Below are 14,856 nucleotides of genomic sequence, written 5' to 3'. Positions count from 1 at the left end.
AAAACCTTACTCAGTAGAGAAAAAAAACCCTAAAAAGGTTCTCTTCACTTTCAGGTTCTTCCTTATATTTCTATATTTCCCCTTAGTGAAAACCTCCAGATATACTGTTTCACACACTGGGCAGAATTTTTAGCAGTTATCACCTTGTTAATGCTACTTAGAAATGTAAGCTTCAATATATTTCTAGTTATTGAATGTTACCAAATTTATCTGTATATAATATCCTTCTTGATGTTCTACTGTGAAATAAGAAAATGTAACTGTCAGAAATAACATTAATGTTATTCCAATTTTTTTTTTGATTTAGTGAATGAGCTCAATTTTAACACATAGATCTGAGATTACTTCTGGGTCTTATCTGATGATGATGATTTTTTTTGGATTTCATCTTCTCTTTGAGATATTTTATATCTCATTTTTGATCAAATACATTTATTCATATGACTGACTTCAAGATAGGGGGATGATATTTCTTTCCCATTGTAATTATGCACCATAACATTTTTAAGTGCTGTGAGTAGTAGTATTACTCCCATCTAAAAATCCATGAGCATGCAAGCAGACAAATTTAAAAGAAAACCAAAAAACACCCCCCAAATTCAAGCACGTTTTTTATTAACATAATCATGAACAAAATACACGCTTTCCTACCTATATTACATAACAATTTTTTGAGCAAAAACATATACTAGTGAACATGAGCTGTCCAACAAATTAATTTGTTATAATCCCATATGGATGTTTTTCTAGGTTTGTGAAACTTGGATTATATTCCAAATTCCTCTTAAAAGCATAGTGGTTCATTTCAGTGGTAGGTTGAAGCAACAGGCTCTGAATAGATACTTCCTCAGAGATCTGCACAGGCTTCTCTAAAGAAGAGGATGGAATTAGAAAGTAACACAATTTAGAAAGTAACATGATTCACTCTGTACACAGAATACAGAGGATTAGGACAATTCATCATATTGTGTCAATCAATGAAGGTCCCAGAATCTTTTTAAGCATATTTATACATTAAAGTTATAGACTCCATTGATTCCATGAAGGGCTGAATGCTTCAGTTTGTACCAACAGCAAGCTGTAGGAACCTCTTTGAGGTAGAGAGTTCTAGAGGCCACTGGAAAAGATCAGAAAGAAGGCGAATGCATCAAATGATTAATATCCTAAAAGTTGACAGCAACCTAACTACTTCAGTAACTTTGAGACTAAAACCATAACACACGAGGCCCCAGATGTCACTGGCCAAAAACAGAGGATGACACAAAGAATTCCGGGACATTTAATTTTATACAACCACAACACCAGGAAAGTTTATATACAGCTTTGTTACACAAGGCAAGGTGGAAAAGGTGTTTGCACAATCTGGCAGCTTATGCAGACTTCAAATGCAAAGCACAGAGACTCCTGTGCCTCCATGACTGCACTGCTTATACTCCTCTGCCATCTCCTGAATGAGATTCCATCAAAGTATTGAAAGGGAAAGATGTAAATACTAATGAAGATTAGGTTGGATTTTATTAGTTCTTTATAGTTTGATATTCCAAACTAAACCACAGCTGGGTGCTGACTGACAAAGAAGACATTATTAATTGTATTATGATACACCTTAATGCAGTAAAATCGTATACAACGGAGTAACCGGTCTTGTGAGGTTTTACTTGGGAATAAGAGCTTCAGAAAGTGAGAGTAGGGTTTTACTATAACTATTAAAAATTCCAAAGATGGTTTTAGTTTCTAAGGATTCATATAATAAATCTTTGCATCTTTACTAATTTTAGATAATTTTGTTAAGCCAAATAAAAAACCCAGTTTAATGTTTATGAAAATTTGAAAGAGACTTGTAGTTTCTAGCATCACAGTTTTCATACCTTTTAATTTGACTTTGGTTTTAGTTTTTATCTGTATTTTTAAGAAAGGTGAGGGAAAATGCTGTATTTAAAAAATTAATGTTCATAAGAAATGCTTTAGCTGCAGGAGAAGCTTTATTGATTTTTAGGGCTGGGATTTGGGAATTGAATTTTTCTGGAGCATAACATTTTGTTTACTGGTGGTTGATAAACTGCAGTGTCACCTGCCAGCTGGCTTCAGCTAAAGAAAGCTGATTGATAGCCCAAGACATACATATGAAAAACAAAATTATAAAAATGGTAGAAACTTTTTTTCACCCTAGAATTTGTCAGGCTAGGTATTCCTTTGGCTTGAATGGGATCATTCCTATTATTTACAGTCTGCATTATTCTATCTCTTATAGGCAGCAATCACCATTACAGTTCTGTCTACCAGGCTTTTAACATTCTGTGCAAAAAAATAGTTTGGACACACTGTACAGTTGCTGAATGTGTATCATCCTACAGCACAATTTAGACATTTATCCATGTGTCAACTGCTAGTTCATGTCTTCTGTATGAAGATGCCTGTGTTAAAAAAAGTACTCCAGTGTTCAGGAGTAAATAAAAAGAATTACATAATTTACATGTTTAATGCAGAGGTAGAAAGCAATAGCAAGAGGTTTCTTGGGAGGTTTTGTTTGGTTGGTTTTATTTTTGTTTGGTTTTGGTTTTTTGAAGTTTCCAAAATAATCTAATGACTAATTTCTTCAGCTTTCTCTACACAACATTTAGTTCTATGAATCTTGCCTTAACCTTTTTTGTGCTGGCTATGGTCTGCAGGCAACTGTTTTTCACACCTATTAATCCTGTTTCTTGACTTGTGGTTTGAAACAATTTGGTCCATCAAAGGGGACGCCCTTCTCAATGGGTCAAAAGCCCAACCACCCCCCGCCAAATATTGCATTTCAGTTAATAAAGGACTGGCAGCAAGGCCAAGGAATCCTGTATACCTTCATACCAGTATTTCATAACTGTCTTTTCTGTCATCAGATGTGTACCAGAGACTGTGAATGGCAGACAGTAATCTGAATTTTGATTGGTTAATTAACAGTGATTTAGAATTTAAATTATAAGTAATTTTCTGGAGGAGCACTGAGTTTGGTGAAAAACAATGCTTAATTAAACTGCTATTATCAAAGAGGAGTATCTTTATTAGATACACTTTTTTTTATAATCCCAGGGAGCTCAGAATCCAAACAGATTCATGAAGACTACAGAATACATATTTAGTACAGTTATTCAGTTTTGTTTTGAATGTCTAGAACACACCAGATTAGACCACAGAAACTCCTTGTAATGTTTGAGGAATATGACCTAAGAAGGCTACTATGTGCCTGTCAGGAGTGGCCAAAGAGGTATATTAGGGCATTACATTTGTGAACGTAGGTGGTCTGCAGGCAGACATAGACACATAGCATACAGTATGGACAAACACTTCTGAAAAGTTTGTGGCTTTAGAGGCCTTTCTTTTGACTACAAGCTCTCACCATTCCATGCCAATTTTCTGTTCTAGGAAAGAGAAACAATGATCTGTCATTTATCTTTCTGATTCTCTAATAGGGGCATAGAAGAGATCCCCTATGCAGTGCTATTGAAAGATCCTTGTCCCACCATACATTCCATTTAGAAAACAGGCGAACAAACCCCCTTTCCTCTTCATCAAAGTCTCAGAATGATTAATTCTGGCATTCCATCCTGACTCGATATCTTATGATACCAAACACAGCAGCAAGAGAGTAGGAAAGTGACTCTGCTACTTTGTGGATGCTATCAATCTGGTTGGCCCCATACTTCAGAAAAGCAGACAAGGAGCTCTTAAGTTGTTTACTTCCTTCATTTATCATCAAGGACATGCTGATCACAAGTTTCCTCAAGATTAGTTGGCAGTTTAAAAACGCCCAACAACACACAACAGAACCAAGTCTGCACTAAACAAGCAAAACCCACATGGAGCATGTGATGCCTATTCAGCATCTCCAGAATCTGCAAGAATAACAAATGATGATAAGTGGGTCTCCTTACTTGCATTTTAAAAGCAACTGCTAAATTAAGAAGAAAGTAAGTGTTACTGATTTAGGTACCTTTATCAGTTAAAAAACCCCCCAGAGTTCTCAGCTTCATTCCCAGAGGAATGTAAATTCACAGAATGGTTGAGGTTGGAGGGGACCATCTAATCAAACCCCCGTGGTAAGGAAGGTTTTCTCAGAGCAGATTGCACAGGATCACATCCAGGGAGCTTTTGAGTATCTCCAGAGAAGGAGATACTCAGCAAATAGAGCTGTGAATGGGACCAAGGGAATTTAATGAGTTGAAACTACTGTTTGAAATCTAATATTTGCTTGCTGAGTAGCAATAATGGAATCTTTACTAGGAGTAGGATTGTTAGACCTTAGCTGTGATTCACTGGAGTGTCTATTTTGTCTCACTGTTCTTGATCCTTTTCTTTTTCTTACAGCTCGAATAACTAGTTTACAGCCATCCCAGAGTTGGGTGGAAATGCTGGGGTGAAAATTAAGGGTGTAATGGCAGAATAAGATGATTTGCTAGTGTTCAGAATCTCTGGATCACTTCTGCATAACAAGGCCAAACTTTTTAATCTATATCAAAACACATATACTACAAAAATGACAATGCAGAGATATACTGCCTTAGGCTATGTCCTTGAGTAGCTACAATGCTGTCACCTTAAAACAGCTTACAGCCCTGGCCTGTGGTTCCAACACAGAACAGGAGAGAAGAATCCTCCCTCCATCCGCAGCCCATGTCTCTGAGCAGCCCATTGTTAATTCAGCCTTTTGCAAAGATCTAGGTAAGATGTTCATCAGGAACAATGTAGCATTAAGACTATAGAATATATGGCATTAAAGACAAGGCATTATAATCTAACCTTGAAATAGCTCTGAATTATTGTGCTAGTCACAAAATTGATCTCTCTGGACATTTAAGAATTGTATGTATGTGGTATAAACCAAACAAACTAATTGAATGCCAGTCCTTGCTCAGACACAGCAATTTAGACAGCTCAGACACAGTATTTAGATATATTTATAAGTATTAAGGGAGCAGAAGCAGTATTCTAGTATTTTCCCTATGTCAGCCCTCATATTCCTGAACGTTTCCCTGACTAGGCTCGGGATTTGCATATAAGTGCCTACACTTCAGTGACTGCTGCTCTGGAAATAGGGATTTCACAGATGTTCATTTTGCCTCCTGTAAATATCTGAGCTTTAACAGCTCAGTGCCAAAGCCTACTTAATTTTCCTTCCAACAAAATCAACAAAAAGTATTGTGAATGATAAAATTAGAACCCACTACTATTGCTATGTGTTTTTCCTCTGTAGTAGTAGTTAAAAATTAAAATATACTGGAAGTGCAAAGACAATTTGCAAACAGTTGCAAGACATCACTAATCATGTTGACTTTACAAATTTTTATTTCTGATGAAATCCTGGATTCTCAGTTAACCTGAGAGATCAATCAGTGGATTGTCAATAATCCAATCACATAAGAAGCTAAAGTCTGTAAAAATACAGTTTACTAGAAGATATTGCCCTTCTTTTAAAAATGTCTTACAAATTCAGAAATACGCTATAATTCTGATATGAATTGAATCATTAACAGTAAGCTTCAAGTCTGTGGAGAAGGGGCTGTTGTCCTTTTTTATATTTGCACTGCTTCACACAAAGGCATCCAAGTTAAAGACACATAAAAAAGGACACTATAATAATAACAACATGATATGTAATACTATTATATATAATACTACCAATAATGGTAGAGTGGCTCTAAAATGAAATATGACATTCTGAAATACATTCCATTTTGCAATGGTATATGGCTATCTCAGAAACTATGTTGCTGTAACAGACTTCAGTGAATAGAACGACCAAGAATACCTCCAACAGAGTATCAGTTAATTACAATCTGCTATGAATGACCCTGGAGGACATATATTTACTTAAAAATCACATCTTCCTTCACAGACTGTGCTGGTTTGGGCTGGAGTAGAGTTATTCTTCTTCACAGTAGCTGGTATGGGGCTGCGTTTTAGATTTGCGCTGAAAACAGTGTCAACAATATAGGGATGTTTTGTTATTGCTGTGCAGGGCTTGCACAGTGTCAAGGCCTTTTCTGCTCCTTGTACAATCACAGGTGAGGGGACTGGCAGTGCATGGGAAACTGGGAAAAGGCACAGCCAGGACAGCTGGCCCCGCCTGACCATAGGGATATTACAGACCATATGGTGCCATGGTCAATATGAAAAGCTGGAGGAAGAAGAAGGAAGGGGTGTTTGGAGTGACAGCATTTGGCTTCCCAAGTCACCATTACACATGGTGGAGCCTGGTCGCCCTGGAGATGGCTGAACATGGTGTTTCCTGTGCTCATTGTCCAGGTCCGAACAGTTAAACTGAAGGAAAGAAGGAACAGAAATAATGTATTTCATATTTTAAGAGAGAGGTGAAAAAGGTTTCCAGATGTTAAGACTCTTTCTTTATAAAATATTCTTCTTACAGAAGAATATTCTACTTACAGAAATATTATTCTGCTGTTTCAGAAGAAAAGTAGAATGAAAGTGGGGTAGTAGATAACTATATACAACAGCAACTACAATGTCTAGTCCTTTTTTCTTTTGAATGATTAGTTTTACATGCTTCATTCATAAGCGCAAACCCAAAGAGCTTAATGGAAAATGTATGAATGTATATAAAAATAATTAAAAATTATCATAATATAATCCACAGAGATGTCAATTAAATAAAAATATTAAAAGCTACAGAAGGTGGGGTTTGCATTTAATTTAAAAAGGAGCATTTCTGAAATGAACTAACGGCTTCTCAGTACAATGCATGTGGAATAATTCTATTCAAAAGAAGGCATCACTCAAAGTCTGTACAGTGACCAGAGCCTTTGGAATCAATTTGAGATGTTGCTTCAATACCACAAGATCTCTTTGGGAAAAAAATGTTGCATTTTTATTACAAAATTACAGAACTTAAACTGTTGGAAGGAGGCTAAAGAAAGAGTCAAATCAACCTAAAGATTGATTAGACAAGAAAAAAACCTTCTAAAATTTAGAAAAGGTTGAAGAAATAAGTAATCTGCAAAAGCAGATTATGAAGGTTGTTTTTGGAAAATCTTTGTCTAGTGTACATATTCATAACTTCATTAACTTCAGCTGCATTTTGATAGTATCTGCTCACAGTTTTGTGAAGGCCAATGGGTTTCAAATTGTTTTTAGGAATAACATCATGTTTTCAGACAGCTTATAGTAAGATTGCTTATTGAAAGTATCTTTCAAGGTGAGGCGGCTGAGCCTGGAAAGCTAAAATTGGTTGAAAACTATAAATATATGCCATACATTATTTCAGGAGACTGTAAACCCTTTTGTGTCACTTTAACTGCACAGTACAACTAGTCCTATCTGAATTCTGGCATGGCCTAAAAATGCTGTGAAATACCTTTTGTTTTTATCTGAACATCGCACTACTTGCTAGGTTCTTTAATCATCTAATTAAAGTGCGTTCCTAACATTTTTGATTTTCTAATTCACTTTGAACAAATGCAGTAATTGCTGAGGAAAACACACTTGATCTCTGTGTACAGTATGTGAGAAAAACTTGCACCAGTGCTCAAAGGAGTAAAGCAATTAACTTCAAGACAGTGTCACTGTGTTGATTCAATAAAGAAAAAATATTTGTAAAATTTTAACTATTATATTAAAATGGAAATATTTAGCAATATTTGGATAATTTTTTGGACATGCTTAATGCTATAAAAAGAAGAAACCAGTGATATGATTGTGTAATTTATTCACTGCATTTCCAGTTTTAGTAATACCAAATTGTTAAGGCTGTGTTTTCAAGAAAAATAATTCCAATTTTACAGATCCTGAAATAAAATAACAAAGTTCTATAACCAAGTAATTATAAAGGTTTCTATTACAGATGTTGATGTTTCATAGCTAAGCAGCTTTTTCCAAATGCAGTGGGGCAATTTCACTTTGGAGCAGGGTCAGTCAGATACCCCTACGATTTATTCATCCTCATTTTGTTAAACAACATACTACTGGCAACACAGACTCCAGTCAAGTGAGCTTCTCTTTAAAAAAGAATACGTGACTTTGGATTGTCAGGACCTTGATCATACCAAAGAATCTGTCAAATACATAAAAACACAGGTTTTACTTCTTCTCATCTGGTCTGTTCTTTCCTCCCGTCTAGCCAATGTATTAATTTTCTGCTCACCTTATCATAGCCCCACCTATGAATCATGTAGGACTGACATGGTCCTGTCAGCCTACTGACATGTGTACTGTACCTCGTATACCACAGTGGCTCTGTCACCTAACATTACTAAGAACATCCATCTCATCTTCTTATTTTGTATGATGAGATGTGCTCTGTGAATGTATTATTCAGCTCTAACCACTCTAAGGTAAATTATCAGTGTAGTGCATTGTACACGACTCCCATTTTATCCCATAGATACAGTATAAGCTGCTCCCTAGCAACTGCAGCAAAAATATACCCCTTTAGGCATTTTTTTCCAGCTACAGAAACCAACTTTCTATTTTATGAACTTCATATGTAAAACAATCTTGGCTACTGCCAGCTCAAATTGTTCTGACTAATGGTCCCTAAGATGTGTTTTTAGCCCTTTGCCTAGTTTGGGTTCTGATACTGAAGCTTATTTTGCAAACCTCCCACCTCAATGATTTTAGCACCAAGGAAAAAAAAAAAATTCCAAACCAAGAAATATCTTCCCAATAAAAACTAACCATTTATACAAGAATTATAATCATGAGATAGAAATCCATTTTAGATGGAAAATGTAACTCCCAGCATGCTGGCAAGAGTGATCACACTGGATTTATTTTGTGGAACACCACAAAGAGTCTTTTGGTTGGATTTCATTCACATACTGAATGGGATTGCAAATATTTTCAAAGGACTATAAAGCTTTTAAGTAGTCTATTGCTTCTTGTGTTACCCCAAATCTATTTAAGAAGGCCAGAAATTACTCCTTGTTAGAAAAACTAGTCTTATGATCATGCATTCACCTTGTGAATAAGATGTGGATGCTGTGAGATTGTTATTCCTATAACACACTATAAAATATTTTAAAGAGAATAAGAGAATTATAACAGCTAAATAATATTTCACAAATGAACAGAACCTTCTATCAAATGACATCAAAATTTAGGAATTCCTTCCCCCACCAGAGAAAAGGATGTTACAGCAGATAGTTAACTGCCCCATGCAAAGTCAAGCCTTCAAGTTTGATGTTATCAGGCTGGTCAGGTTAGCATGTTTAGGCAATGGCTACTTTGGTATTGTTGCACTGCTGTGTAGGGTGAGCCAAAACCATTACTGAAAAAATGATGAGGGAATTGCTGAAAAGGGAAAGACTGGAGCAGACACAATCCATCTTTGATACCTCCTGGTACTAGTTTGTTTGAATCTGGAACTTTCATTTGGCTTCCCACATAAAATGTCAAGCTAACTTTAGGCATCTTTGTACTTACATGGGTCTAGCTCTAAGGTTGCTTAGATTAGGTTCCATGATTAGATTATCTTTGTTAGACTGTTGTACTTAACATGGTGGCAGGCACTGCAGACAAGGATAGCCAGAGTATAACACAGTGCTGCTCTTTTATCATACAAAGCATATTTTCTAGTGATTGAATTCTTCAACACCTCAACACCAAGGACCTGTGATGGTGAGACAGGCTGGGTGCAAGAGTTTGTACTCACACTCTTTTCTCTGGCCTTCCAGCATGGTGAAACTCTAACAAGTTCTCTTGCTTACAACTCAGCAGTGATAACTACACCTCCAAGGTTCAGCATCTGCAAGGATTAGATTTTGGCATCTGTCTTGAGTCATGTCTAAAGTTTAGCTTTTTAAACAGTGTAATAACAACACTGTAAGATACATACATATACACAAAAATACAACCTATATATTATAGTTTGAGGCAACTTACTGAGCTTTAAACAAAAGTTCTGTTGCTGCCAAAATAATTATAATGAGTCCATGCTACAGTGGTACATACAGAATCTATTAAATTCTACATGTTCCAGAAGTAACTTCTAAAGAATCATTGTACGTTTGTATAAAACTGCACTAATTTTCAACTTTTAAATAAAAAAACCACTTGTAGAACAAAAAAAGAAATCCCTGGCTACAAGATGGTATATGCATGTAAAGAGCTACATACCATCAACTCTCAAAAGGTAGTGGTTTTTTTGAAACAGACTACAGGGCTCATAATGGCAAAAAATGAGTGAATACACTACTGATTTTTTTTGGAGCAGCTGAGATGACACTAGTGAACTAACTTAATCTGGACATAAAAAGAACAAATCAACAAACCCAAAACCAAACAAACAAGCCTTCCACAAACCCTATCACAATAATGAAGTGTAAGGTGAATTTCTGACTTTTTTCGAAAGGCTAAAGAATATTTCAAAACTAACTTCTGTCTTTTTTATTAGACTACAGCTCCTTTCTCTTGAATTCTTTTTTTCTGAACAACAAATATTTTAGAGAACATTAGAGAAACTTTTATTCCAAATAACATTCATTAATGCATTTTCTCTCTTCCGCCTTAATTTAATACTGGTATACAAGAAAGCAACAGACACTGAAGAAATTCTAATTAAGATTTTTCAGGCAGTCCTGCTTACCAGAATTGTTGTTTTCTACTCAACATAAAAATTTCAAGATCTGTAAAAGTCACATAATTGACTCTGGGTTCAGCAAAGAGGTACACAACTCAATTTAGATATAACACTTCTTACACAGTTGTATTTTCTCATCTGAATCAACTTACATACCAAGAGCTTCATGGCACTGTGATTATATTGCTTCTTTTACAGGAGTCAGTTGGGTGTGTTCTGCACACAGAGAGAGTACAGTTTCAAGTGCTGCTGTGTTCATTTACAGTAGTTTACTGTATATTTTGTCCACATTAAAAATAAAAGCACTGCTACTGTCACACTTGTCGGCAATTTAAAATTAACCCTGAAAAACCTTAAACTGAAGGCAGTAACTATGCAAAAAATAAAGCATGTGTATAAATTTTCTTATTGGGCATCGATACTAAATTCTAAAAGAAAAATAAGAAAACACTGGCATAGATGAGATTAGTTCAAGCTTTGTGGCCAAAGAGATAAGCTCAACTTTTACAGATGTCAACACTTGTCATCACTACCAAATTCAACTGAAAAAATCCTACCTCACTTTCAAAAACACGTCTTCTGCAACATTAGTTTCTAAAAGGCACAGAGCCTTCATACTTCCAAAACTGCTAATCTTGCCTACCTAATCAGTTCACCTATATCCTTTCTATCATGCTGTGAAACATATGTGATTCAGTTGCAAATGGTCTAAAAATAAGTATATGCATGCATTTTTATCAATTCAAAAGAAAACTCCTATAAAGGCTTAAAAATTTAGGATCTACATCTTCCACTGGCATGCAGCCTTGTCGATGGTCAAAAAGACAGCAGTTCTGGGACAGAAAAGCAAACAGCTAGCCACAGAAAACAACAATTCAAATAGCAATTCAAATAGCAAACAGCAAAAGCAGGACAGCCTTTCCCTTTAGGAAATTCTATCTACCTCTGCAGCTGTTACAGAGCTCCAGAGGATCTGTCCTTTCACTAGAACAGGAAAAGACACCAAACACCACCTCTGTTGACTGATACCTCTGATAAAAAGCAAAGCATGTGCTGTGTGTACCTACACTTCAAGCCTCTTCCTTAGTACCCTTAGTGAAACTGACCCTAAAAAAAGTGTAAATGAAATTCGTATGCCAGTTTATGCCAATTTTGATATGACCCCAGAACAGGGTCCTGAACACCATCTCACTTGGTAAAGGACACATACATTTTCTAAGAAGTCATATGTCACTGCCACCTGGAATCAAACACTATGCAGAAATTGGCATATTTAATAAAATGCCACTGAAATAAATCTTAGTTAGAACACTGCTAAATGACATGCCCAATTCCTTAATCAAAGTAATCATCTTCAATGTCAATGGGTAACTACCTGGCACCAAAAAAATGGCATTACTATTAGAGCCATGAATTCATCACTTCTGTATTGGGTAAACATTGGAGTTCAAACTGCATTTCCATGAGAGAATTCAATATGGTACAGCTGGCACAGTGTTATGAATTCAACCTTGATGCACAGTTTTATTAGTAGTAGTACAGTCTTCAGTTCAGTGAGATTCTCATTTCATGAGCAAACATCCTATTGACTTTTCTGGGAGATTTATGTAATTTAGGTCTGTAAGGTTAGGTCTTCCATGTATATCTTAATAACCTAATTAAAAGAAAAACTGTCATACCACTACACAACATATAATACAGCAATAAGAGGGGGCTGGCTGTTTCCCCTTTAAGCTAACAGGCACAAAAATGTCTAGGCAACACCTTTTCTTACAGTTCTGTATTTCCTCATAACAAGAAATAACTGGGTTATACAAACTCCCCAAATGATGACTTATGCACTTGAAAGGAACAAAGACCATATGTATGTGGCATGCCTTCCTATGTATGAAAATCCAGTTGGATCAGAAGAGAAAAAAATAAAAATAGTTTTGCAAATTTTACACTCAGAGAAAAATAATAATATACAAGCTCTCTAAGAATGCTGAAACAATCCTTGCAAAACAGAGAGTAACATTTTATTTCAAAACTCCATTAAAACCTGAAAATGCATGTCAACTTTAATATTAACTAGGTTGCCAACTTAAATTTCTAGTCCAAATGCAGACAGTTTTCACTGTTTTATCTCTCTCATTATTTCCAGAACAAATATAGTACAAACACTGAGCAAGGTGTTTCTGACAGTAAGCTAATACTAAAAAAAGGAAATTCAGTACAGGTACTAAACCCACAGGCTGCAGTTTTTGGGGAGAAGGAAGGTATAAACCTTCTCAACACTGTGTTCAAGAGAAAGCTGTTAAATACACTGAAGCTACCTAAATCCTGAAAACTGGATTCACTGAAACTCAGGGAAGTCCTGTTTTTTCATTCTCATGAAAGGGGGGAAAGGACTCAAGATTGATTGAATTGAACTGAGGTCTTAGAGATCACTTTTACTCAGTCCAGTGGGCTTTGGATAAGGACTTTAATGTGAAACTCACTTGGCAATCAACTATTTTCAATTTTGACAAATATTTTATTTGTATCTACATACTTGTATATTAGCCTGCCTTTTATGCATTTGTTAACATTTAATATGGCCATTTCATTCTTATGGTTCTGTTTATTGCAACTGTTCTTTGCATAAAAATTATTTAAGCAGAATAATTATACTGTTTGAAGAATAACTCCAGAGAGCTATAGTTGATATTCTTCTCTAAAGGTGCACAAGGTTATTACAATATTTCATTACCACAAAACAATACATCTTCAGATAGAGGCAGTATTAGCTTGTAATATTTCTTGCTACCATGGTACCAACCTTCCCTTGTAAAGCAATTTAATCACTTCCATATTGGTTATACATGAAATATTAGTGCTGTGCTTCATAGGTAACACCTCCTGAATTTTCCTTACAATACAACTGTATTACTTACAGAGTCAAAAAACCTATTTGTCTATAAGCGTGTCATTACATCTCATTGAAAAAAAAGAACTGGTTTTCCAGTTTTTAGTTCTCAATTCAACCAGTCTGGGATTCATTAACTTTTAAATCCACATCACCTCCATCATTCACATTACCACCTATTAGAACTGTTCAAATACTACAAATCTTTGTCTTTTGAGACAGAGAATAATCACATAAATTTTAATATACAATAAGATAACCTGGTACTTATACATCTAATATTAACTATAATCTTATCTAGCTACTATATACTAAAAGTAGTTAAGATTACAAGTATTTGTATTGTTTTACACTTGAAAGATGTGGTCATCACCTTCAAAAGCTCAACATGATTTTATTTTTCAACAATGAAAATACATAAAAGTCAAACAAATTATTTTATTTTTCTCCATGAAAATAGTCCATCAGATAACAAATAAGAGGTGCCTTTATTAATACCATGCTCTTCTTGGCAAATCAGGCAAAAATGTCATCCAGTGAGTTATGAAATCCTGGCACATAAGAACAACATGTACCAAATGGAAGCAATTACAGAATTCTGAGGTAGTGCACAAAGATAACATAATGGATCAACAATTTAGGCATGCATAAATAAATACATACAGCATATTTAGATGGCTTTTGAACTGAGAAATGGTGATACTAAACTTCTGATCAGCATTTTTATCATCACTGTGGAAATGTTAGGCCAGGCTCTCAGGTTCACGAAGATTCCACTCTGCAAGAGAAGTAGGCTGTCACAAAGCCAGTTATCAGCTACTTGAGTCTGCAGCGTCCTCAGTACCAACAAAAATTGGCACTTGTGTGTTGCTTACTTTGACTGGGTTATAAAGAAATTTTCCTTTCCCAGAGTTTTCAAATTATGAAGATGATTTCCAGGTCACCTCAGCTGTGACACATTAACCAATACAGGGCTTCCTCAGACTTTGAAGTTAATACATAGAACAAGTGTGATCTGGCCTAGGCTCAAACTTCTATGCCCTAGTACCTGCCTCTAAGTGGACATGTAATCCCATGACAGCCAGCCCAAATGATCTGCACTAATTTAGCCACAACAATCAGATGCCTCAGTCAAAAGCCAGTGATGAAATGCAGCAGCAGGCACAGGCTCAGAGGAGTTTTCTACCTCCAGGTGAGTTGTCTTTGTTCTGACAAGTTCTTGCAGGGCAAACAAAACCTAGAAGAAGCCTACTGTGACAGTCTCCTTGTTATATGATCCACCACTTCTGCTGCATCATCCCTGTTCATTCACACATTTTACTATGACTTGATGCATAGCCTGATATGTAGTACAAGTACAACATCTTCAGAGGAAAATATATTACTTTTGACTCAGTTA

At 35.7% G+C, this 14,856-nt stretch overlaps 1 long non-coding RNA gene across 3 annotated transcripts; it reads right to left on the bottom strand.

Annotated features, from left to right (window-relative positions):
* Nucleotides 1-598: 598 nt before the first annotated feature.
* Nucleotides 599-14,234, bottom strand: LOC108639639. 3 transcript variants are annotated; one of them, XR_001920631.1, is made up of 5 exons: nt 14,121-14,233; nt 13,183-13,186; nt 10,727-10,786; nt 9,644-9,736; nt 599-1,117 (listed from the first exon to the last, which is right to left on the bottom strand). It is a non-coding gene; the product is annotated as an uncharacterized LOC108639639 (long non-coding RNA). The 3 variants fall into 3 exon arrangements; XR_001920632.1 differs by lacking the exons at nt 10,727-10,786; nt 13,183-13,186 and having other exon boundaries at nt 14,121-14,234; XR_001920630.1 differs by lacking the exons at nt 9,644-9,736; nt 10,727-10,786; nt 13,183-13,186 and having other exon boundaries at nt 14,121-14,229.
* Nucleotides 14,235-14,856: the final 622 nt, after the last annotated feature.

This window comes from Manacus vitellinus, unplaced genomic scaffold (genome assembly GCF_001715985.3).
Source record: "Manacus vitellinus isolate BGI_N305 unplaced genomic scaffold, ASM171598v3 scaffold_22_pilon, whole genome shotgun sequence".
Classification (NCBI taxonomy): Eukaryota; Metazoa; Chordata; class Aves; order Passeriformes; family Pipridae; genus Manacus; species Manacus vitellinus.
The sequence above is the reverse complement of the archived record's forward strand: the minus strand, read 5'-3'. Positions and strand labels throughout refer to the sequence as shown.